The sequence below is a fragment of the Canis aureus genome, chromosome 31 (genome assembly GCF_053574225.1).
Source record: "Canis aureus isolate CA01 chromosome 31, VMU_Caureus_v.1.0, whole genome shotgun sequence".
Classification (NCBI taxonomy): domain Eukaryota; kingdom Metazoa; phylum Chordata; class Mammalia; order Carnivora; family Canidae; genus Canis; species Canis aureus.
The window spans coordinates 15,910,474-15,932,624 of NC_135641.1; positions in this window are offsets into that span (position 1 = coordinate 15,910,474).

Here is a 22,151-nt window from a genome sequence, read left to right on the forward strand (position 1 = left end):
GTGTGGCACAGTTGGAAACAGCGGACAGGCATTGGGTTAAAGGTCTGAGGTCGTTTTGTCAGGGAACAGTAGCAGGTGCAGTGGACACTTTGAGAGCTACAGTGGTTATGAAAGTGACACATTTTTGTCACATAGTTGGAAGAGATGATACACGCACACAGATGGTAGATCTATTCTGACTGCCCTGGGGGGAGGGGGGCTGGCACTCTCTGCTTCAGATACGTGTGCATCCCCTCCATCCAGCTCACAGCACGCAACTCTGCAGAGGAGACACGTTCCAATGTACCTGTGTTTCTACTGTTGGGCAGTTATGTCATTCTGGATGTTACTGTAATGTTGCTGCAATAAACATCTTTGTTTAAATACCCATTACCCATCTTTGAACTTCTGGGACAGCGTTTTCTAGAAGGGGCTTATTAGATTGAAGCCTATGAGAACTACTTTCTGGAAAGATCTTGAAGCAAGAGCATCCATTTCTCTAGCCTTGTTGGAAGCACCAGGTATTGTTTTAATCTTTGCCAATTTAATAAGTAGGAATTGGTATCTTATGGTATCTGTTTGTCTGTCTGGTTCTTGCCTGTATTAACATTTTTCATCTATTTCTTTAGCTGTTTGAGGTTTTCATTACCAATTGCAGTGCCCCTTTCTCCAGGATGGGGGTGTCTGAACAGTTTTCTGGCTCCTCATGTGTTTGGGCCTCAATCACCTCCTCCCTGTGGGGTCAGATTCTGGGATGGGCCTCTCCTGACCTCTCAGCCGCTGGAGCTGCCAACCCTCTGTGGCTGGTGACCCTGCTCTGGTTCATTTCACTGGGCCAGGCTCTGGGGGAGACACCATCCCTCCGCGAGAAAGCACCCAGAGGCTGGAAGGGTGGGATTCCCAGCTTGCAGATATAGAAGTCCCAAGGGCACCCTGGCTGGAGGTCACTTTGATCAAACCAGGCCCAGAGGGAGGAGATTCTGGGTCTGAGGACCGCAGGAGATATGGAGCTGGAGGCCCAGCCAGATGGTGAGGAGTCCGAAGGATCCCTGCAGGGCTGCATGCCATGGAGGACAGTGTGGAAGAAGCCGTGAGAACTATTCAAGGGACCCAGGGAGAGGAGAGACCAGTTAGGGACCCAGGGCCCAGAGAGGGTGGGAGATCAGTTAGGGACCCAGGGCCCAGGGAGGAGGGAGATCAGATAGGGACCCCGGGCCCAGAGAGGGGGAAGATCGTTAGGGACCCAAGGCCCAGAGAGGAGGGAGATCAGATAGGGACTCAGGGCCCAGGATAGGGAGAATATGGTTAGGGACCCAGGGCCCAGGGAGGGGGGAGATCAGTTTGGGACCCAGAACTCAGGGAGGGGGAAGATGATTAGGGACCCAAGGCCCAGAGAAGGGGGAGATCAGATAGGGACTCAGGGCCCAGGGAGGGGGGAGATTGGTTAGACCATTGGTTAACCCCAAGCAGCACCTACACTCAGGACCGGGATAGAGTGGACCTGGAGGCAGCAGGCAGCAGAGATGGGACTAGGAGCAAGTAGACACCAGGGCTGCGTGAGCCTCCTGCTCCCTTGTCTGCCCCGTGAGGCTGCTGGAACCTGCAGCTGGACTCACAGAGACTAGACAGAGCCTGTGACAGCAGTGTCTGCCTGGGATGCCTTCCGTGGGGAGGACCGGGGAAGCCACAGAGGGCTGAGCCCGAATCAAGGAGGAACTTTACAGCAGCTCTGGCCATTCATGCTTTACATCAGCTCCTGGAACTTCAAATGAGGCTCAGAGAGGACATTCAGTCTCCAATGTGTGGGATGACATTAGAAGACATGGGGATGGGGGATGGTGGCCCCCAGCCCTGCACCCACTGCTTCCCTCACCCAGAGCCTCTGCAGGAGGGCAGCAGGATTCACCCCTTCTGCACACTGGAGGAAACTGAGTCCCAGGGATGTGGAGTCACCCAGGCTGGAGGCTGAGTGGGAACCAACTCCTGGCTTCCTTCTTCCTGCTGCCACCAGGCCCTGCTGAAGGCTCCCCCCACCCCCCGCCAGCCTCAGCAAGGACTTCTACCCACCTCTCCCACAGGCCTCACCACCTGATACCTGAGGGGCTCCAAGGCCCACTGAGGGCTGGGGGAGGAAAGGGGTACCATTTGGTGAAAGAGCCCAAACCTCAGATCAGGAGTTCTAAGCCCCTCACTGCAGCCCAGAGAAAGGTAGTGGACTATGGCACAGGGGTCCAGGGGTCCTCGACATGTGTGTGGGGGTCCTCGCATCTCTCCACCTGACCCCAGGGCCTGCGGAGGCAGCAGCAGTCCCCACCCGCAGCCAGAGCCTACACCAGCAGCTCCTTCCACTCGGGGCATTCTCAGAAACTGGTCAAATTGTTTTCAAGGGGACACATGCGATTAACCATCAACCTGAGAAAATGACTTCTCAGTGGACTCTCGGCCAGTACTTTTCCAACACACCCTGGACCCTGGTCCCCACCCAGTGTCCCAGGGAAGAATCTCAAGGTGTGGAGGCAGCACCGGGGGGTGTGGGACAGTCCAGGAATCCCACCTTTGCTCCTGCGGTCCTTTGGAGGACCCCACACTGCACCCCACATGGTACCCTCGCTCCTCCGGGTTCAGACGACCCCTTCCTCAAGCCTCCTGCCCCCTCCCCAGAGCAGTCTCCGTGCCTTTGTGCCTTGCACCTTCCTCACTCCCAAAGGCCAACCCCTTCCCTCACTCCATCTGCTCGGTGATGCCCTAAATCCCTCCTTAGGCCCTGAGGACTGAGCTTGGGGACCCAGCCTGGGGCTGCCCCCCAACCCTTCCCCACTGGGGACCCTTAGGAACACACAGGTGACACAGAACAGGTCCGGGGGGGCTGCCCAGACAGAGCACCCACATTTGTGCATCAGTGCTGGTGAGCTTACCTCGGAGGCTTCAGGGGGCACGAGAGTAGAACTTGGTTGTTGCAGGGCAGCTGCACCTGAGCAGGGTCGGTCACTAAAGTGACATTTGGCTCGAGGTTCCTCGTGGACCTTTGATGGGCCAAGTGGACCAGTGGTGCAGCAGTGCCTTGACACTGACTGGCTTTTAGGGATACAGTCGGGAACGTGTGCACTGTGAGAATGAAATTCATGGTTTGCCATAGCGATAGTTTGGACCTCTCCAGGGAATGTAGCTTGCTGTGAGCACGGGGCCACGCGGCAGATCGCACTGGGAGCTAGAAGGCAGTGTCCTTGGACTGTCCCCATGTGGACCTGGTGTCCTTGCAGACTCTGCCACGGTTCCCACGGCACTCACTCTCCCCTGCCTCACTTTGATGAAGGGGCCATAACCATAACTATACCCAGCATGAGGGACTTGTGTCTACACTGACACGCCCATGGATAGACCTCATAACGCCTGCAGCTCCACAGCACAAGCCCTGGGCAGTCGTCCCCATCGGGTGCTGACCAAGCACCTCCTGAGCACCAACCCCATCCATGCAGGTGCCCTGTGTTCCTGGTAGGACAGCAAATACCAACTGCGAGCCCCATCTGAGCTTGTGCAAGTGGGCAGGGGTGGAGAGGGGCAGGTGAGGAGCCCCAGGGCCCTCACATTCAAGGATGACCAAGGGGGTCGGGTTTGGAGAGCGGGCCAGAGAAATGGGCAAGAGTCAGGCCAGCAGGGTGGGAGTGTGTCACCCTGAGAGTGACAGCTGCTCTGAGGTAGGAGGCTGGGTGATGAGACCCCTCAAAGTTGCTGGCTGTAAGGGGTATGCATGGAGAGGGCAGGGGGAGGCCTAGTCCAGCGGAGGAACACTGGGGACAGGCTCCACTTGGGGGACTGATGGGACCTGAGATTGACCAAGGAGTAGACTGAGACCCTCCAGCCCCGGAAGACATGGCCGCCTCCAAGCACAGATGCAGCAGGTGTGCCCTGTGGGTCCCCCGCGGCTGCTAGAGGGCGCAGAGCAGGAGGCAGTCGAGCAGGGGTGGGTGACGGGGCTGCTGGAAGCCAGGGTGATCTTGAACAGGAAAGATGGAGAAGCAGCTTTGAGCAGATGTCATCTCTGTACGTAAAATAGCGCCTTTCCCAAGAACTCATGGAAACAGAAGTGACTTCTTTTAGAAGAGTTGCTCTGACAGAGGGGAAGCCAGGCTACAGGCAAGAGTTGGGTCCTCTGCCCACCTGCCGCTCAGGTTGTCCCAGGCTGGGGTGGAGGGAGGGCTGCAGGGGGTGGGAGAGGGGCTTCGGGGGGCACAGGGTTGGGGAGGGGCCATGGGGAGAGGGGGACCTGAGGATCTAGAGCCCTCGCCCTAAGTGTCCCAGCAGGTGGTCAGGAGCTGCCCACAGGCAGGCAGGTCAGGGCACATGGATGCCATCGGTTGTCGAATGGTTGAAGTGGAGGAAGGGGAAGGAAATGGAGCGGGCGCTCATGGAGCTCCTGGGGACCCTCGAGAAGCCAGAGGGTCAGAGAGACTCCTGGGGGACACATGAGGTCAGCCCGGCGGGATTCAGGAAGTTTGGAGGAAGGAGACAGGAAGGGTGACCACCTCCCCTGCCCTTTTGCCAGGTTGCATCTAAGATTGGTGCTTAGGAGAAGGTTCTAGAGCATGAGCACAGGCAAGGGCATCCGGAGAAGGTCAGAGATGGAGGTGAGCCCGCCCAGGCTGGCAGGCCCTGAGGCAGATGGTCAGGGTCCAGCTGGGGACAGGCCAGGGACACTGCTGCACAGAGCAGGCCAGGCTGACGCCCCGGACTCCCGGCGGGACATGGGGGCTGGGGGTCCGACCGGACACGGAGGGGGGGCTCGGCTTAGGGCGTGGCGCACCTCGGGTGTGGTCCTGGACGGTGGCTAAGGTTCAGAGGGTAAGGTCGCTGGCTGCGAGGCTCGGAGGGCGGGCCAGGCGATGCCTGAGTCAGCTGTCCAGTCAGGCAGAGAGCCTGGCCAGAGTCTTCAGAGGAGCAACCCGACTCAGGGTTGGGGGTCAGAGGTCAGGTAGCATGGGCCATGGTTGGGAAAGGCAGGGTCGGTGCTGGCAGGGAGACCTTCCACCCTCAAGTCAGGGGGTTGAGAGAGAAACAGCACTGGGGACACACCCTCTCACTTTCTCTTCCTCTGCGGGGCTCCCCGAGGCACGCGCCCCAGCTCTCGCCAGGTCAGGCCCCCCTCCGTGTCTGCAGGGAGCAGCACGAGGCTCTGGGCTGGCCCAGCGTCAGGGCAAGGAGCAGAGCCGTCCCCGTGCCTCCACCGTCCGGGGACAGGTGTGGCCGTGCCGCCACCCGGCCCCACTGCCCTGGCTGGCGTCGGCCCCCGGAGTTCGACCCTGCTGGTTGACCCCGGCCGCAGGGCAAGGCCTGACCCCACCGCGGACCCTCAGTCACTTCAGCCCAAACATCAAGCAACAGAACAGCTTTTTGGGATCTTAGGTGTTGCAGTCCGGGACCTACCAGTTCTGTGGAGCTGGAAAGAGCGCTCTGAGGGCAGAGGAAGCCTCTCCAAAGGCAAGAGCCACAAGCTTATGTAAGTTGTTTTGAAAGAATCGTGGTTAGCGCAGGCAAAAATCGTTACCGCTGGTCTCCGCGGCCCGGTCACCGTGCTGGGCGCTGGCTGGGAGCGCCGGGAGCTGCAGGGCAGGGGACGGCTGGCAGTGGCACGGTCCAACGGTTCACCTGCCATCCAGGTGTGGGCTCCAGCCCGGCCCCGGCTCCACCCGGGAGGCGTGTTCACACCAGCACAGCGCTCCACGGCCCGTTCAGGAGAGCTGCACGCCTCGCGCACCCAGGTCCTGGGAGGGCGTGTTGAGATGCCGGAGCCTGCAAACAGAATCAGGGACATGCTTCAGTGGCCTGCCCATCAGTGAAGGGCACGAGTCTCCCACGTGGGTGGCAGGTGGCTCCCTCAGCATCCGAGCTGCCAGGGGAAGCGGGGCCCCGGGACGCTAGTGACCCACGGCCCAGCTTCTGTGCACCCCACGGAGGAAGCAGCCCCACCTTACTACCTACAGATCCTGGCAACGTGGGGGGACGTGATGAGTGGGGAGAGGGCCTTGTGGAGGGGCAGGGGGTCCTGAGGAAGGGGAGGGGTTCCTCAGGGGAGGGAAGAGGTCTGGAGGAGCCGAGCTGCCAGACATCCTAATGAGGCCTTGTCAGACCTTGCAGTCCAGCCCAGGTGTGACCCCCGCAGGCCCAGGTGGAGTGGCCCAGGGCCCAGGCCGCCTGAATTCCCAACCCTGAATTAGGAGGAATGACACCTCAGTACTGTTCTCGCTGAGTTTGGGTGGATAGTTTGGCAGACAGTGACACATGCGGGAAGGTCTGGAGGTGGTCCTGAGGAGCGATCGGCCGAACCAGGAGGCGCCCGGTGGGTGGGCAGCCGCTGTGGCCCCAGCGAGCAGGCTGGAGGGTCCTGGCCGCCTAGAGACCCGCGGGGCGGCCAAGGTCAGTAGGGAACACGCATGCCTGTGCCCCACGGGCGATAGTCTTAACCCAAGTCTGCAGAGAAAGTCAGGGGGCTGCCAGGAAGGGGGTCCCTGTTCCGCTGGGGGTGGACGCCCAGCCTGACACCTCGGAGCCCGTGTCAGCTCATGTGGCTGACAGCGTCAGCTGTGGCAGCTCCACTCGGGGGACGTACTTGCAGAGGTGCCCAGAGAGCTGCCTTGGGTGCCAGGCAGTGTCCCCGCCAGGCAGTGTCCAGAAGTCACGGAGCTCTGGAGACATGAGGGGCCTCCACGGTATGAGGGGGTGGGCTTCCCGGGGAGACCCTACGGGGGCAGAAACTCCCATCACAGCTCAGCCACACCCAGCACAAGAGGTGTGTGACCCGGGTGACCAGGTCCCGGTGCAGTGGGCCCTCTGCCTGGTGGAGTCTCCAGGGTGACAGTAGGGATGGGGGTCGCATCCCTCTCCCATCAGGAAACCCATGTGGCCGTCCCGCATCTCCTTGTGCCACCTCCCCACAGAGGTGCGGCGTGGGCGCTGGGGGTCTCTCCCGCTCCCTGCGAGGCCGAGGGTTGGGGCCTGGACCTCCCTCCAGCCTGCTACCCTTCCCAGCTGCTTGCTTATGTGCTTATTTCAGATGTGCTGTCGCATCTGTGTAGCAGGAGGCAGCATGAGACCCCGCCGGGAGACCGGCTCAGGAGCACACTGTGGACAGTAAGCCCCACTTCAGACCTGGGGGGACCCAAGGATGGTCTTCCACACCTGAATCTCCTCTTGGGACAAAGTGGGTGGCCGGGGGAAGGCTCGGCGACTGAGAGAGCCCCCCACCCAGGCTCCCTGTGCACCTGTCCCGAAGGTGGCAGGTAATGGAGAAGCCAGCACCGCAGCACCCCCTTCCCAGGATGGCGGAGCCCACTGCCAGAGGCCTCCTGTCCCTCTGAGCTGGGGACCTGAGCCGGTCAGCCCCCTACACACGTTCTCACGGGCTCGGGGCCCCCCATGAAGCCCTCCTGGCCCCCCCCCCCGCCCTCTGCATTTTACATGCACTGACCTCCTTTGAGCTGGGAACTGTCTCATCTGTGAAGTGAGGACACTGAGTGAGTTAAAGACCTGTCCCAAATCGTGATTAGTCGTGTCCGCCCTGCCAGTCTGCCCACTGCTGGAGGGCGGCCCATTGTGCCCCCATCCATGTTCCTCACAAGCACGGAGTCAGCACCTGGCCAGTGAGCCTGGCAGTAGAAGCGTCGACAGATGGATGAGCCGGTAGACGAATGAACGCGGGCCTGCCCGCGCACCATGGATGCAAACTCCTCACCGCGTTGAAAGAGCCGTTGGACCTAGTTCTGGGTCCAGCCCTGCCCCCAGCGCTGTCCTCGCAGCCACCGAGCCGGAGTCTGCATCAGGGACTGGGGCGGCAACAGGGAAGGGCGCCTGGGGCAGGGGGTAGGGAAGCACGCCGTCCCCGCCCTGCTTCAGCCCGGCAGGCCCCCGGAGCTCTCTGGACGGAGCCTCACAGGAAGGGGTGCCCTCCCAGCACACGGAGCAGAGATGGTGCTCAATAAGTGCACAGACCCCGGAAAACACCAGGACCCCCTGCAGAAGGCCTGCTTCAGAGCCCAGGGAGGTGTTCTGGGGGCCCCCAGGATGACCAGGGCGGAGGGGGAGGGACGGCGGCATGTGGGGGAAGTTTTCCAGAAACCACAGTGTCCCTTTGAGCAGAACCTCCTCAAATGAAGAACCAATTTTCCATCTTCCCCAGAAGTTAGCTGTGGCCACAAGGAGTGCAAGGACAGTAGGTATGCAACCCCCTAGGAGAGTTCCTAGGGGGTCGGGAGGCCCTTTTTGTCCTCCGCCTCCTTTCCGCTGGCTGGAAGGCATGTGGGTTGACTGGAGCCTCAGCAGCCACCTTGGGACATAAGGACAAAGCCCCTGCGGCTGACGGAGGAGCAGTGAGTAAGCAAGACACGAGGAGCCCTGCACCGCCCTGGACCCCTCCCTCGGGCTTCTCCAATGTGAGAGAAATAAGCTCAGGCGAGTCTAAGGCCGCGGGTGGGGGCAGAGCAGGGCTAGCAGCCCCCCACCCGGCTATCATCCAGGAGCCTCCGCTGGCGGCAATGTCTGCATGAGCCAGCAGAGGGCGCACACGCTCAGGGGAAACCAGGTTGCACAGCCGCCCTCGCCTGCAGGTGTCCACAAGCAAGCGCGCCCAGAGCACTGCCCCACGATTCCCCCAAGACTCAAGTTTCAGGATGGGCTGATGAAAGCCCTGCAGATCCCCCACCGCCGGGAAGTCACGGTGTTATAAAGGCAACCAGTCCTCGTGCCCACGGGCGCTTTCACAGAGCGTGGGGGTGAGGCGTGGCGTGGCTGGGGAAGAGCACCGCTTCCACGGGCGTCGTGCCTGACCTGCTGCAAACCTCACGCCTCGAGCATGCGGTCGCGGGTCAGGAGCAACGTGCCGTCGGGGACCACTGTGTCATGTGCGGGGTGAGCCCTGGGACAGACCCCTGTCCAGTCGGGGGGACACCACCGACTCAGTGTCCCCAGCTCCACGTCCTCTGAGGGAAGATAGACCTGGACGATATAAGGCCCCGTCTCCTTTGGGTTTTATATGTGTTTGTTTTTTAGCAAATCAGTAGCACTCACTCTCCTTCCCTTTTTTTTTTTTTTTAAGATTTTATTTATTCATTCATGAGAGACACACAGAGAGAGAGACACAGAGACATAGGCAGAGAAGCAGGCTCTATCCGGGTCTCCAGGATCACATCCCAGGCCAAAGGCAGGTGCCAAACCACTGAGCCACCCAGGGATCCCCACTCACTCTCCTTCCAATATTCCTAAAGATTGTCATGAAATGATGTTTGCCTCTGTCTCTGTGTCTCTGTTTCTGTCTCTCTGTCTCTGTCTCTGTGTCTGTGTCTATCTCTGTCTCTGTATCTGTGTTTCTGTCTCTGTCTCTTTGTCTCTCTGTCTCTCTCTCTCTCTGTTTCTGGCTCTGTCTCTCACACCTGGCTCCAAGAGGGGAGTAGGGGTGCTATGGGGTCAGGGCAGTGGTCCAGTGGAGGGACGGGTCAGGCATAGGTCCTGGGGGAGACCGGGAGGTGCCCCAGGGGATGCCGCAACCTGATGGCCTGAGGCAGGGGTGGGTGGGCTCTGGGATATTCCAGCAGGATGGGTTGCGGGGGGTGAAGGTGCTGCCCGCCCAGTCCTCTTCAACAGGGGTGGTGGGTGTGGGGTCAGCGTGGGGACAGGGAAGGGCTCACCTGCCGACTGGTGTGCTCACACAGACAGACCCTGCCCCCAAGCCTCAACATCACACACTTAATTGCTCTTTGCACACCTCTGCTGGCTCTGGACTGGGGTTGTGCTCTCTGGTGAGGGTGGGGGGACAGGGTGGGGAGGGAAGGGTGGGGGTGGCGGGTTGGGGGGTGAGGGAAGGGCAGGGGGTGGTCAGGCTCTCCACCACTGCCCGGGTGCCCCTGAGATGCAGTGCAGCTGTGCCAGGCGTGATGTACACAGCCACACGGGGTCCTTGGGCAGGTGTTGGTGGCCCTGGACTCCTTCATACCACCACCACCCCAGGTCCCTCCCTACCTACAGAGCTCTCTGGAGTTCCCCAGGGATGGGCAGCCAGCACCTGGGGAGGCTGGTGGGGAGCCCCTCACCCTGTGTCATGTGGGGTGACATCAGACTGCCCGCATTCTGGAAAGGGAGGCTTTCTTTGCCCATGTGGGGGCTCTGAGGGCAGCGCCCCCTTCCCTCTGCCCCACCCCTGCCCGTGATGGGGCCGCAGCAGGGTCTGGAGACAAAAAAGAGGCCAGTGGGGATGATGGGAGATGTCCAGATGCGAGTCACTCCTGGGCTCCTGGTAGCCAACCTTCACCCTTCCCCCTCCTGCATCACCACTGTTCGAGGGCCAGAGGACGGACTCAGCTGTGGTCAACAGCCAAACGCCACCTTCTTCACACAGGTGGCATCAGGTGATATTCCTATGACCTCTACTTCCTCCTTCCAAGTCCGCTCCTGTGCCTGTCGGCTCGTCTCCAGAACCAGCCAGCCTCGCTCTGAGTCCTCTGGGTGTGGGTCACCCTGGCCTCCCCAGACCCTGGATGGGCCCTCTGGGACACAGTGCCCACGGACTGTCGGGCACAAAAGTGCTGGGCTTCCCATTATGTCTGACCCCCGTGTTCTACCTTCTGCTCCCAGGTATCACAACCCTTCTGAGTGATCCTTGAATTCTGGAACATTCTACCTTAAGGAAGGTGAGCTGAGCTCCTGAGGGCATCCAAGGCCTCCCGTGAGGTCTGAGAACGTAGAAAGATGCCAGTTCCCTTGGGACGGGACGATGGCAGGGCGTCCTGTGGTAGCAGATGTAACAAACGTGCAGGTGGTGAGGCCCAGGGACCTACCCAGCCCGGGTCAGCCGGAGCAGGGTCCAGCTCACCCCCAGGGCTGGAGGGGCAAGGTTCAGGCCAACTGGTGCCTGCTCAGCCTGGAAGCCAGGGGACCAGGGCTGAGGCCTTGAAGGGGGGACATAGAGCAGAGCTGACGAGGAATGCAGGCTGGAAGCAGGGCCTTCCAGGGCAAGGGTGTGCGGGGGTTCGGATGAGAGCAAAGTCGGAGACCAGGAGCACGGGGGTGGGGGGGTGGGGGGCAGGGTCTGAGGAGGGCGAAGGGCAGCTGTGCCCAGCCCGAGCTCCCAGTGGGCAGCCCTGCCAGGCTTAGCCAGGTGCCAGCAGGGTCATGGGGATGGCCTGAAGGGGCCCCAGCAATGATGATGGGCTGACAGGTCCCTGATGCAGGGACCCCCCACACACAAAGTCCCCCTGAGGCCAGGACCCATCAAGGGAGTCCTCCCCAGACCCCTCCCTGCCCCCTGAGCCCCTGTCTCTCCAGTCCCCCCCCCCCACCACCACCAATGCACTCTCACTGCGTGTTTCCTGGTGCCCATCCTGTGCCCGTGGCCTCCCCCACGCTGGAGCAGACCCACCTGAGGACCTGGTCGAACCCGAATTGTGTCCTTAAAGACCCGGTGCAATCAGTCCTGTTCTCAAGCACTGGGGGTAGGACCTCAGCATGTGAATTTGGGAGAATGCGGGTCAGTGGTAACACCCGTGGGATAGGTTCTCATTGCCAGACCATTTGCTCCTCTGACATTTTCCACTCGGGACCTGTAACCAGTCCCACGGGGGCCTAAATGCACAGGAGCAGTGCCCCCCACCTGGGGTGAGGGCTGTGAACACACCCCTGCACCTGCCGTTCCTGAGACCCACTCAGCACAGCTGGAAGGACGCCCGGGGCTCTGACCCACCCTGTGGCACGACGCTTTACTTGGGCACAAAAAAACTCGCAAGGCCTGGGATCAGGCTGGTTTCTACCACGTGAGACCCCAGAGTGTCCAGAGCGTGACTGTTCCCACGGCTGTAGCACCAGTGTGGGACTCTTCACTGGGCGAACCTGGACCAGTGTCCTTCTGGGGGGGCCTGGCCCAGCTCTCGGAGCCTGAGTTCTCACAGGCCGCCAGGAGCTGCCCGCCCTGGCCCGGGGACCCCTGCCCTGGGGACCCGGGGAGCCACATCCTCCCCGCCAGCCTGCCCCCGCCCACCCCCGGAGGCTCTGGCTTCACGGAGGGCCTCTGACACCTGCTGCTCCACCTGCCTGTGCGTGGATATGGCCCGGGCAAGCTCGTGGGGGCCGCCAGCCGCCCCTCCTCACCGAGCCTCTCAGCCCAGTTCTCCAGTAAGAAATGAAGACACGTCTGCCTGTTACCCACTTATAATGCACCTTTTGTCGGTGTCCTGCGGGCTCAGGGGATTCCCAGCACCGGCTCTCCTGCCAAGTGGCGCTGAAGAGTTACCTGCCTGGGCCCCTGGGTCACTGAGACCCTCCCCAGGGGCCAGGCGGGGTCGTGGTCCCGCCGTGTGTGAGCATCCACTGCCGCTGCTCCATGTGTGCCTGCCGGGGACCAGGGGCAGCCAGGGGCACTTGGAGAGGGTCAGGTGGCTTTTACGCCCCTCCCTGCTCCCGAACAGATGCGAGGTGACAAACAGATGTGCACGGCTTGGATTTAACAGGGAAGAAGGGGAGATGAAGTCAACTGTTCTGACCGCAGGTGCCGTATTGGCTCTGTATCCCCGTCTCAAAATGTGAGCTGCTTCTTTCAAGTTCAAAATCTCCACAAACACGAAGCCTTGTGAGCAGAATATCCTCTATTTGCTCAGCGCGTCGCAGGCACTTTAACTACGGTGAGTTCACGCCGCGAGCAGCCTCAGAGAAGGGGCCTGTGTGGCCCGCCGGGCCTTTCAGACCCGCACTGCACCCCTGCATCCCACTCACCAGCTCCGTGGGGGCCACCGTGCTGGCTGCACCCAGGGCAACCCCACCCAGTGCTACCGGGATGTCCAGGAAACCGGGCACCTCTTGCCCCGGGGCCGAGTCGGGACCTGAATCGGGCACTTCCGTTCCACCACACGCATGGCTGGATCCAACCAAGGCTGCACGCTGTCGCCCCACTGACGGATCCCCTCACCCCCACTCTGGTCCGACTGTCACAAAGCCTTGGGGTCCCCACACACAGAATGGGATGCTGGTGACCAGCCCCCCAGAAAAAAACAACCCAATTCATAGCATTTGCCAGGTTCTCTGGTGAACATGTTTCTACCTCGGCTGATTTCGAGCTGTTGGTGTTTAACAGGCAGCCCACAAATCCCTAAATAGTTGACAACTGCTTGTGAAGCCGGGATGAGCGTGCCAGGGCCCCCTGAACCCACCGAGGCTAGAGCCTGCACGCTGACCCTCCGTGGGGGGTGGGGGAGGTGGGCAGCAGAGAGAGCCATGGCTCTGCATGCAGACGGCCCCAGGAAGGGGGCAGGGAGGGCAAGGGTTTGCTGCACTCCAGCCCCCAGGCCCATGGGGAGGCAGGTACCCCCTCCGGGTAACCCCAGGGCTGCGCAGCCCTGCTTGGTCCCATGGAAGGGGGGTCGCCATCTCCAGAGAGAGCCCGTCGGGGTGGGGTCTCCCGCCCACCTCATCCTTCCCTGCCATTCCTCTCGGTTTGGGCGACTCTGTTCTACATCTCCCTTCAGGGTGCCAGGCCTCTGGCTCACAGCACAGTTTGGGGTCCTCGGAGGAACCCAAGAGGACAGAAGACCTCACCCAACACCTGTTGCCCACTCCCTCCTTTGTGACCTACTCCAGGGTTTCTGCGGAGGGGAGCCCCTCCTCGCAGGTGGGGAAAGAGCGGCGGCCACCCAGGCTGGGAGCCCCCAGACCCCAGGTCTGCTCTTCACCCAACAACAGCCAGCAGGTCAACCCCAGGCCGCGTGATGTATTTTTCCTAAGGCCGATTAACCTTGGAAAACAAATCAAGGCGATGACAAGGATCCACAGGGAGGGGGATTTCCAGCCCCAGCGGCCAGGAGAACAGAGGCCCGGTGCCAGGGCGGGCGAGAGGAAAACACCTCTAAGGCAGGCTCTGATGTCAGGCGGTTAGGGCAAAGGTTCTCAGTGCCCACCGGCTAGGAGCCCCCTGAGTTACTCCTCTGTGCCTCAGTTTCCACATCAGTTAAAATGTTGGTGTTTTTTAGGACTGTATAGAAATGGTATAATGTGTATAAAGTGTGTGTCTGGTCCCTGGGCCTGGACAACTCTGAGTGTGGCTTTTATTCTCCTGTGTCAACCAAATGCCAAAGTAGGAGAGAGGCCAGGTGTGAGCGTGGAAGACGATCTGCCTCGCGAAACTCAAAGGGACTCCAAGAGTGTAAAAGGGGACGACCACTGTGGAACGATGCTTGGGACTTTGTCAAAAAATTAAACGTACTTCTCATCCGTGGGCTGGCCACTCTGCTCGTAAGTACCTGCCCAGGAGAGACAGCGGCATGTCCACAGGGACGCTGGCGCGCACAGGCCTGCAGGGGCCTGGTCTCTCACAGCCCCGCCTGCACCTGCCCGGCCTCTGTCAGCAGGAGATTGGAGAAACCACTGAGGCATCCACACTGACATCTCGCTTCACTGGTGGGAAGGAAGGAGAGGTGAGCAGCGACACACCCCGCCATCTGGTTTGTGCAGAGTGGTTACCTGTGGGCCGAGAGAACTTTCCAGCGAGGGCGTGTCTGTATCTTGTGCTGGAGGCTGCTGCACAGGTACACGATCCTCCAAGCTCTGACTGACCAGCTAAGGTCTGTCCACATCCTTACGTGTAAACCGCACTTCGAGAGGAGGGCAAGAGCCCCCAGAGCCCTGGCCTCTGAGCGCACCCGCAGGGTACATGTGCCCCATGCAGCTGGCACCACAGGAAGGAGGGCATTTTGTCAGAAAGCACTGCTCTTGCCTTAAGCTGCACCCTGGCAGCACCCAACCCTTCCTTGGAGCACCCACGTGTCCAGGTGTGTCCATCCTCAGCTGCCATGTTTGTGTGGCTCCAAGCGAGGCCTGTGTGGGAGGGACCCCAGCACACTGGAGCCAAGGCAGGTGGTCGCACACACCCTACAGAACAAAGGCACAAGGAAGGGCTGCCCCTGCAACAGGGGGTGGCGGGGAGGAGTGAGGGCCAGTTGGGAATGAGCCAACCCTGGAGGAGTAATCATGGTGGGGGTGGGGGCAAGGCTGGCGATCCAGGGCATGCACAGAGGGGAGGGTGAGATGGAAGATGAGTGTGCAGAATGGGGAGGAGCCTCTAGGAGCCCTGACGGACACACAGGGGTTAGACCTGGAACTAGGGAGCCACTGAAGATTCCAGGTACACGGCAGCCTGAGTGGAGGAGAAAGGAAGGATCAAGGAGGTTATTTCACTCATTACCATCATCCCTCTCTGGACTTCAAGTGACAGATGCACAAATTGAAAATATCTCAACAACAGAAGAAAGAGCTCAGGATCCTTGCAGGCAGAATTGGCCAGGAAGCTGGAAGCAGGACCAAGCTCTCATCTTTCCTTTGCTCCAAGCTGCCTGCAGTCTGGGGCCGCTGCGCTGACATCTTCTGTCTCTTCCTAACTGCTCTGAACCCTCATCTTTGTACTGATGGGCAGGATGGGCCCCACACTCCCTCCTCCTGTACTGCCCACCATGACCTTGCCCTTCTCTGGGCTCCTCACACATACGCTCGGCTCCACTTTCTTTCCTCTCGATGGCAGGCACATCAGGGGAGCCACCACAGGGGCTCCCATTTGTGTCCCCAGCCCTGTGCAGCATCTGATCCTCCGCATTCCCTGTTCCATGAATGATGGATGCATGGATGAGTGGAAGGATGGTGAAAGAATGGCAGATGGATGGATGGATAGGTGGATGATGGATGGGAGGAAGGAGGAAGGGAGGGAGGGGTAGATAGATAATGGAAGGATGGTGGATGGGTGGATGAAGGAGTGTAAGGATGGTAGAATGGTGGTGGATGATGGATGGGTGGATGGATAGGTGGATGGTTGGATGATGGATGGAAGGATGGTGGATGGATGAGTGGATGGATGATGGATGGATAGAGGGAGGGAGAGATGATGAATGGAAGGAGGAGTGGAAGGATGGTGGGTGGATGGATGGAGGAGTGGATATATGCATGGATGGATGATGGAGGGAGAGAGGGAGGGGTAGATAGATGGCGGATGGATGGATGATGGATGAATAGAGGAGTGGAAGGATGGTGGATGGATGGATGGATGGATGGATGGATGGATGGATGGATGGGGTTAGAGGGTGGCTACATGGGTGGCTGGGTGGACGGGTGATGGGAAGTAGGTTGCACGTACCGAATGTGTTCTGTCGCCGCCATTCTCGGAGAGCATTCTGTGTGATGTGAGAAGCCTGTGGGGTTCGGCCTGCCTGCTCATGGACAGCACCCAGGCCACTCAGAATGGGAAGCAGAGCCAACTGGGGTCCACAGCCCCTTGAGGCTTGAGGACCACAGGGTCTGATACACTATGTGCCCCCAAGCCTTGGGAGATAATTTAGGGAGGCTCAGGGCCAGGGTTATCCTGGGCACCCCTTGTTTGATTAGGCTGAGACACTCAGCCCAGGAAACCTGACCTCCCAAGGGACTGAGGGGCCAGAGGAGCCCAAAGGATCAGGTCACTATGCTGAGGAAGGCAGCAGGTCAGGTGGCCCAAGTTTCCGTATTTACACGTCCAAAGTGGGGCAAGCCTTGCCATAGGGAGGGGCCTATGGCAAAAGGTTGACCCAGGGACTTAGAAGCAACATGGCTAGGGTTGGGACTGGGCCTTCCAGGCAGGAGAGGCCCAAGGTGTCCATCACAGGGGTGACTGAGCATCCTGATCCTGATATCCCCGAGACTGATTTCAGAACCTGGGCTGACCTGTCTGACTTGACCCCCACAGTACCAGGCACCACTGCAGAATGAGCCCAACTAAGAACAGGACTATCTCCCCCTGGACTAGCCACAGGGTATGAGCCCATGGACCACAGACCTCGGCACAGGGCTTTCCACACCCCAGCTGTGGGCCTGAGGAGGAGACTGTCATTCCAACTGAAACATTGTCCTATGGTCCTACAGAAATCATTCCCAGAGATGCCCCCTTTCCCCCGCCCTTGCCCCTCACACCTACCCTCACTGCTCCTTGGCTAGACACTTATCAAATATCCACACCGAAATCCAGCACAAGAAAGAGGGTAGGACTACAGAGATGGGCTCAGATTTGGGAACCAGAGAGGTGGGCACCTGGACAAACCGGGGCTTCCCCAGCAGGGTGGGCAAGAGGAGATGGCCATTGGGATGGAGGCCAATGGGGCCACTCCCAGCTGCTCAACTGCTCCTCCTGTGTGGTCTTCCCTGATCCCCTTGTTTTGGCTTCTATCAGGCCCCACTATGATCCCAACCAGCCTTCTGAGTCATCCCACTATCTCTGGAGCCAGTCGTGGCATCTTCCCCAGCATAGTCTGCTGCATGTGCCCTCCTGTGCACCTGTTTCCTTATCTTTCCCTTTCTCTGTCTCCTTGCCTAGACCAAACTCCTCAGCACAAAATTCAAGGGAGAGATGCAGAACTTAAGCCAAATATCCATGAGCCAATAGCCATTCCAACACTTTCCAGAAGAAAATAATAATGAGAATCAACATTCACTGAGTGCCAACCCTTCTGTAGGGAGAGCTCCAGACATTTGTCCATGCTTCTATGGTCCATCCATCCATCGTTCATCCACCACCTCTCCTTCCATTATCCCTCCATTCCTCCATCCACCATCCCTCCCTCCCTACCTCCATCGTCCATGCACCTGTCATCTCTCCCTCCCTTCACCCATCATCCCTCCTCCCATCCATCATCTCTCCAACCATCCATCCATCACCCCTCCATCTACTGTCAATACCTCCCTCCATCCATCATTCATTCACCCATTTCCATCATACCTTCTTCCATCCACCCATCATCTCTCCAACCATCCATACGCCCTCTATCCCTCCATCCACCATCCCTCCACACACCCCTTCATCATCCATCTATCCGCCATCCATTTATCCATCATTCCATATTTATTTCTCTTTTTATAAGATTTTATTTATTTATTCATGAGACACACACACACACACACACACACACACACACACACAGAGGCAGAGACACAGGCAGAGAGAAGCAGGTTCCATGCAGGGCCCGACGTGGGACTCGATCCCGGATCTCCAGGATCACGCCCTGGACTGAAGGCAGTGCTAAACCGCTGAGCCACCGGGGCTGCCCTCCATATTTATTTCTGAATGTTAGAGGCACTGTACACCATCCTGGGTGCTGAAACAAAGCCATAAACAGTACAGAAGGGTCGCCTGGGAGAACCAAGGGCCATGGGCAGCTGCTTCTGTCCCAGAGGGTGCACTGGGCTAGTGGGGCCATCCAGCAGGCACACAGGGGAACTCCAGGGCCCTGGTTCAGAGCCAGAGGACATTTTAAAAGGGGGAAGTGGTACCAAAAAAATCTAACTCCCCCTTGGGTTGTCCTGAGGACCCTGGGAGTACTTTTTGTGGCCCTCTGTCTATGGGGCCCAGTGCTGTCTCCCCAGAACAGGTGACATGGTCCTTTATTGGCACAGTGACGACCCTTTAGCCAGGAAGCATCTTTCAGAAGCAGTTGTGGGGGGAGAGACTCTCCCTGTCACCCCCTTGGTCTCGAGTGTGAATCACTTCCCTGCTGATGTCCAGGAGCCCAGCATGTGTCCAGCACGTTCCATCACACTCCTGGCCCCCAGCTTTGCCCCCAGCCCCCTTTTGTTGCCTCTGTCCCTCAAGCTCCTGGTGGCCAGCGACAGAGGGCTACAGCAGTGGGCAGGACTCCCCATGGCAGTGCACACATGAGAGCTGTAGCTAGCTTCACAAACAGGGGCTCTGAGTCAGGGCACACCCAGCGGCCCGTGGTCTCATCTGGTTCCGGCTACCTGTAGAGTTAGTGACGAGAGCAGTATTCACTCGTGCTTTGCAAATTAAGTGCCATGACCTGAGTCATGTAACCCTTGTACCAGTCCGACAGGGACGGCATCATTGTCCTCATTTCAAATGAGAGGAAACTGAGCCTTTGAGAGATTTGCCTGGTGCACAGAACAATTGTATTGGTTAGCAGTTGCTGGGCTACAGCTGAGTGACAAACCACTCCGACACTGTAATTCTTCCCATTCTTCCCCTCACTCACACATCACCAGGCCAGCTGGGGGTCAGTGGGTCAGGCTTGGCTCCTCTGGCCTTAGCCCCAGGCTGTGGGCTGGTTCCGAAGCTTCTCCGAGGCTCCCCCTCCTCTGGAGGCCAGCAGGCCAGACATGTACATTCTCCTTGTGGCAACAGAAGACCAGCCCATCTGCAGAAAAGTCACTACCACTCCATCGACCAGAGCAAGCCACCTGTCCAGCCCAGCACCACAGGGGCAGGGAAGTCCCCAGACCCTGGGAGAGGGAGGGGATGAGTATTTGCTGAGCCATCGTCCAAACTCCCCTGGTGAGCCTGCAACAGAGTGGGGCTGGAGAGCAGCCCCTCTGGCCTCAGAGGTGAGGACTGTGGGTGATGTCAGCCCGAGTCCGCCTGAGCTGGCCGCATTGGGTCCAGCTCCAGCCCCACCCAGAGCCTTTCAGCACACAGTTCCAGGTACCCCAAAAGGAGCCTCCTCCTGGAGTCCTGCGTGGAGAACACGGGAGCATCCCTGTGCCTCTTGAGGAGGAGGGGCGGGCACCGCTGCGGGAGCCACTGCCAGCGGTCCCTTTACCAGCGTCCAGGGCTGGGGCACCCTGCCAGGGGCTGTGGAGTGAGAGCCTCAGGTGGCAATGTCCTCCTTCCCCTGGGAGGCACACCTTCTCTGCCCACGCAGGTGGGGGTCACCCATGATGCCCGTTCGGGTCCTTGGTTCTTGGTCATGAGAAGCTGCCCCAGGCATTGGAGGGCTTGGCTGCCGTGGCCTTCCCTGAGTGGCCAGCCTGGACAGCACTCCCTAGGCCTCGTGTCTGGCGCTGGTCACTGCCTTCCTGGGTATCAACAGGTCACACATTTACTACAGAACTCAAGAAACCAGTTGAGAAAAAATAGGATCTTTCAGGACTTTGTCCCAGCTGGTTCATTCCAGGGTCTTAAAGAATGTAATGTCTTTCCATCCACTTGATTTTTTTTCAACTCAGACTTTTTTAAAGCAGTTGTAGGGTCACAGGAAAACTTCATGGAGAGTACGGACGGTTCCCATATACCCCCTCTAACCCGTGCCCCATTTCCCTGGTTTTGAACGTTCTGTGTTAATGTGCTGCATTTATTACAACTGATGAGCCAATATCAATACGTTCCTGACTCGAATCTGTTGTTTGTAACGTTCACTCCTTTGTGAGCCCAGCTGAGGGTTCATGAGAGGACTACAACTCCTGGCTCCTGGCCTCAGAGGGGCAGCGAGGGTGGGAGTGAGGGGTGGCCAGGGCGGGAGCAGCTCTGCACGGCATCCAGCCTCCCCAAAACCAAAAGCAAGGCAGTATTTAAAGACAGTGAAGGGGTTCACCTGGGGGCTCCGTTGGTGCAGCGTCTGCCTGCGGCTCAGGTCATGATCTCAGGGTCCTTGGAGAGTCTGCCTCTCTCTCTCTCCCTCTGCCCCTCCCCTGCCCACACTCTCTATCTCTCTCTCAAATAAATAAATAAAATCTTAAAAAAAAAAATAAAGACAATGAAGAAACAGAGGAAGCATGGACCTCACAGGGCTCTGAGCCCCCACTGCTGTGCGTGAGAATGTTCCGGGGCGGCTGCCAACTCCCTCCCCTCCACCCCCCTGCAGGAATGAGGGGTGGGCCCCCTGCTCTCACACAAGGGTGGTGCATTTCACGCAGAGGTGACACACTGCTTTCCCATAGCCTGAAACCCAATCTGGTCACCGTCCACTGAGCCCGGGAAGGTTAACCTCCAAATAGGTGTTTGAGGGTCACCAGGATTCACAGGGTGGGGGCTTGTAATGTGAATCTGTGAGCCTTAAAAACAAAACAGTTATTCTACCAACAAAAATGGGTTTATTCAGAAACCCACACTTATGTGGTCGGTTAATCTTCGACAAAGCAGGAAAGAACATCCAATGGGGAAAAGACAGTGGTGTTGGGAACATTCCGCGTGCGGAAGACTGAAGGTGGACCGCTTTCTTACACCAGATGCAAACATGAACTCAGAATGGATGACGGACCTGAATGTGAGACAGAAACCCAACAAAATCCTAGAGGAGAACGCAGTCAGCAATCTCTGTGACCTTGGCTGCAGCAACTTCTTACTAGACACGTCTCCATAGTCAAGGAAAATAAGTGAAAAAATGAACTACTGGGGACGCCTGGGTGGCTCAGTGGTTGAGCATCTGCCTTTGGCTCAGGGTGATCCAAGGTCCTGGGATTGAGTCCCTCATCGGGTTCCCTGCAGGGAGCCTGCTTCTCCCTCTGCCTATGTCTCTGCCTCTCTCTCTCTGTGTGTCTCTCATGAATAAATAAATAAAATCTTAAAAAAAAAAAAGAAAGTAAAGAAAATGAACTACTGGGATTTCATCAAGATAAAAAGCTTCTGCACAGCCAAGGATCAACAAAACTGAAAGGCAGCCTACAGCATGGGAGAGGAAATTCATAAATGATATATGAGGTAAAGGGCTAGAAAATATATAAAGATCTTATCAATAATCAAAAAACAAATAACCCAATTAAAAAATGAGCAGAAGACATGGACCAACATGTGTCCAAAGAAGACATCCAGATGAGTAATAGACACATGAAAAGATTCTCCACATCCCTCAGCATCAGGGAAACGCAGACCCAGAACCTCAGTGAGATCCCACCTCACACCTGCCAGGAGGGCTGAGATCAAGAACACAAAAAACAAGTGTTGGTAAAGATGTGAGAAAGGGGAGCCCTTTTGCCCTGTGGGTGGGAATGCAAACAGAATGCATCTGTTCTGTAGAACAGTGTGGAGGGTCCTCAAGAAGTTAAAGATAGAGCTACCCTAGGACCCAGCAATTGCACAACTGGGTATTTACCGAAAGGTAAACATTAATTCAAAGAGATGCCTGCACCCCAATGTCCACAGCAGCATTAGCTACAACAGCCGAGATATGGAGAGAGCCCAGATGTCCACGGACAGACGAACGGACAGAGAAGAGGTGGTGCATATACAGTATTACCGGGACATTAGTCATGAAAGAGGTTGAAATCTTGTCATTTGCAAAATGAGGAGCTATGGAACTAGAGGGTATTTGCTGAGTGAGGTAAGTCAATCAGAGAAAGACAGACACGGTGTGAGTGAGTCCGGCACCCAGACCGGCCGCACAGACACTGCTGCTGAGTTTCAGGGA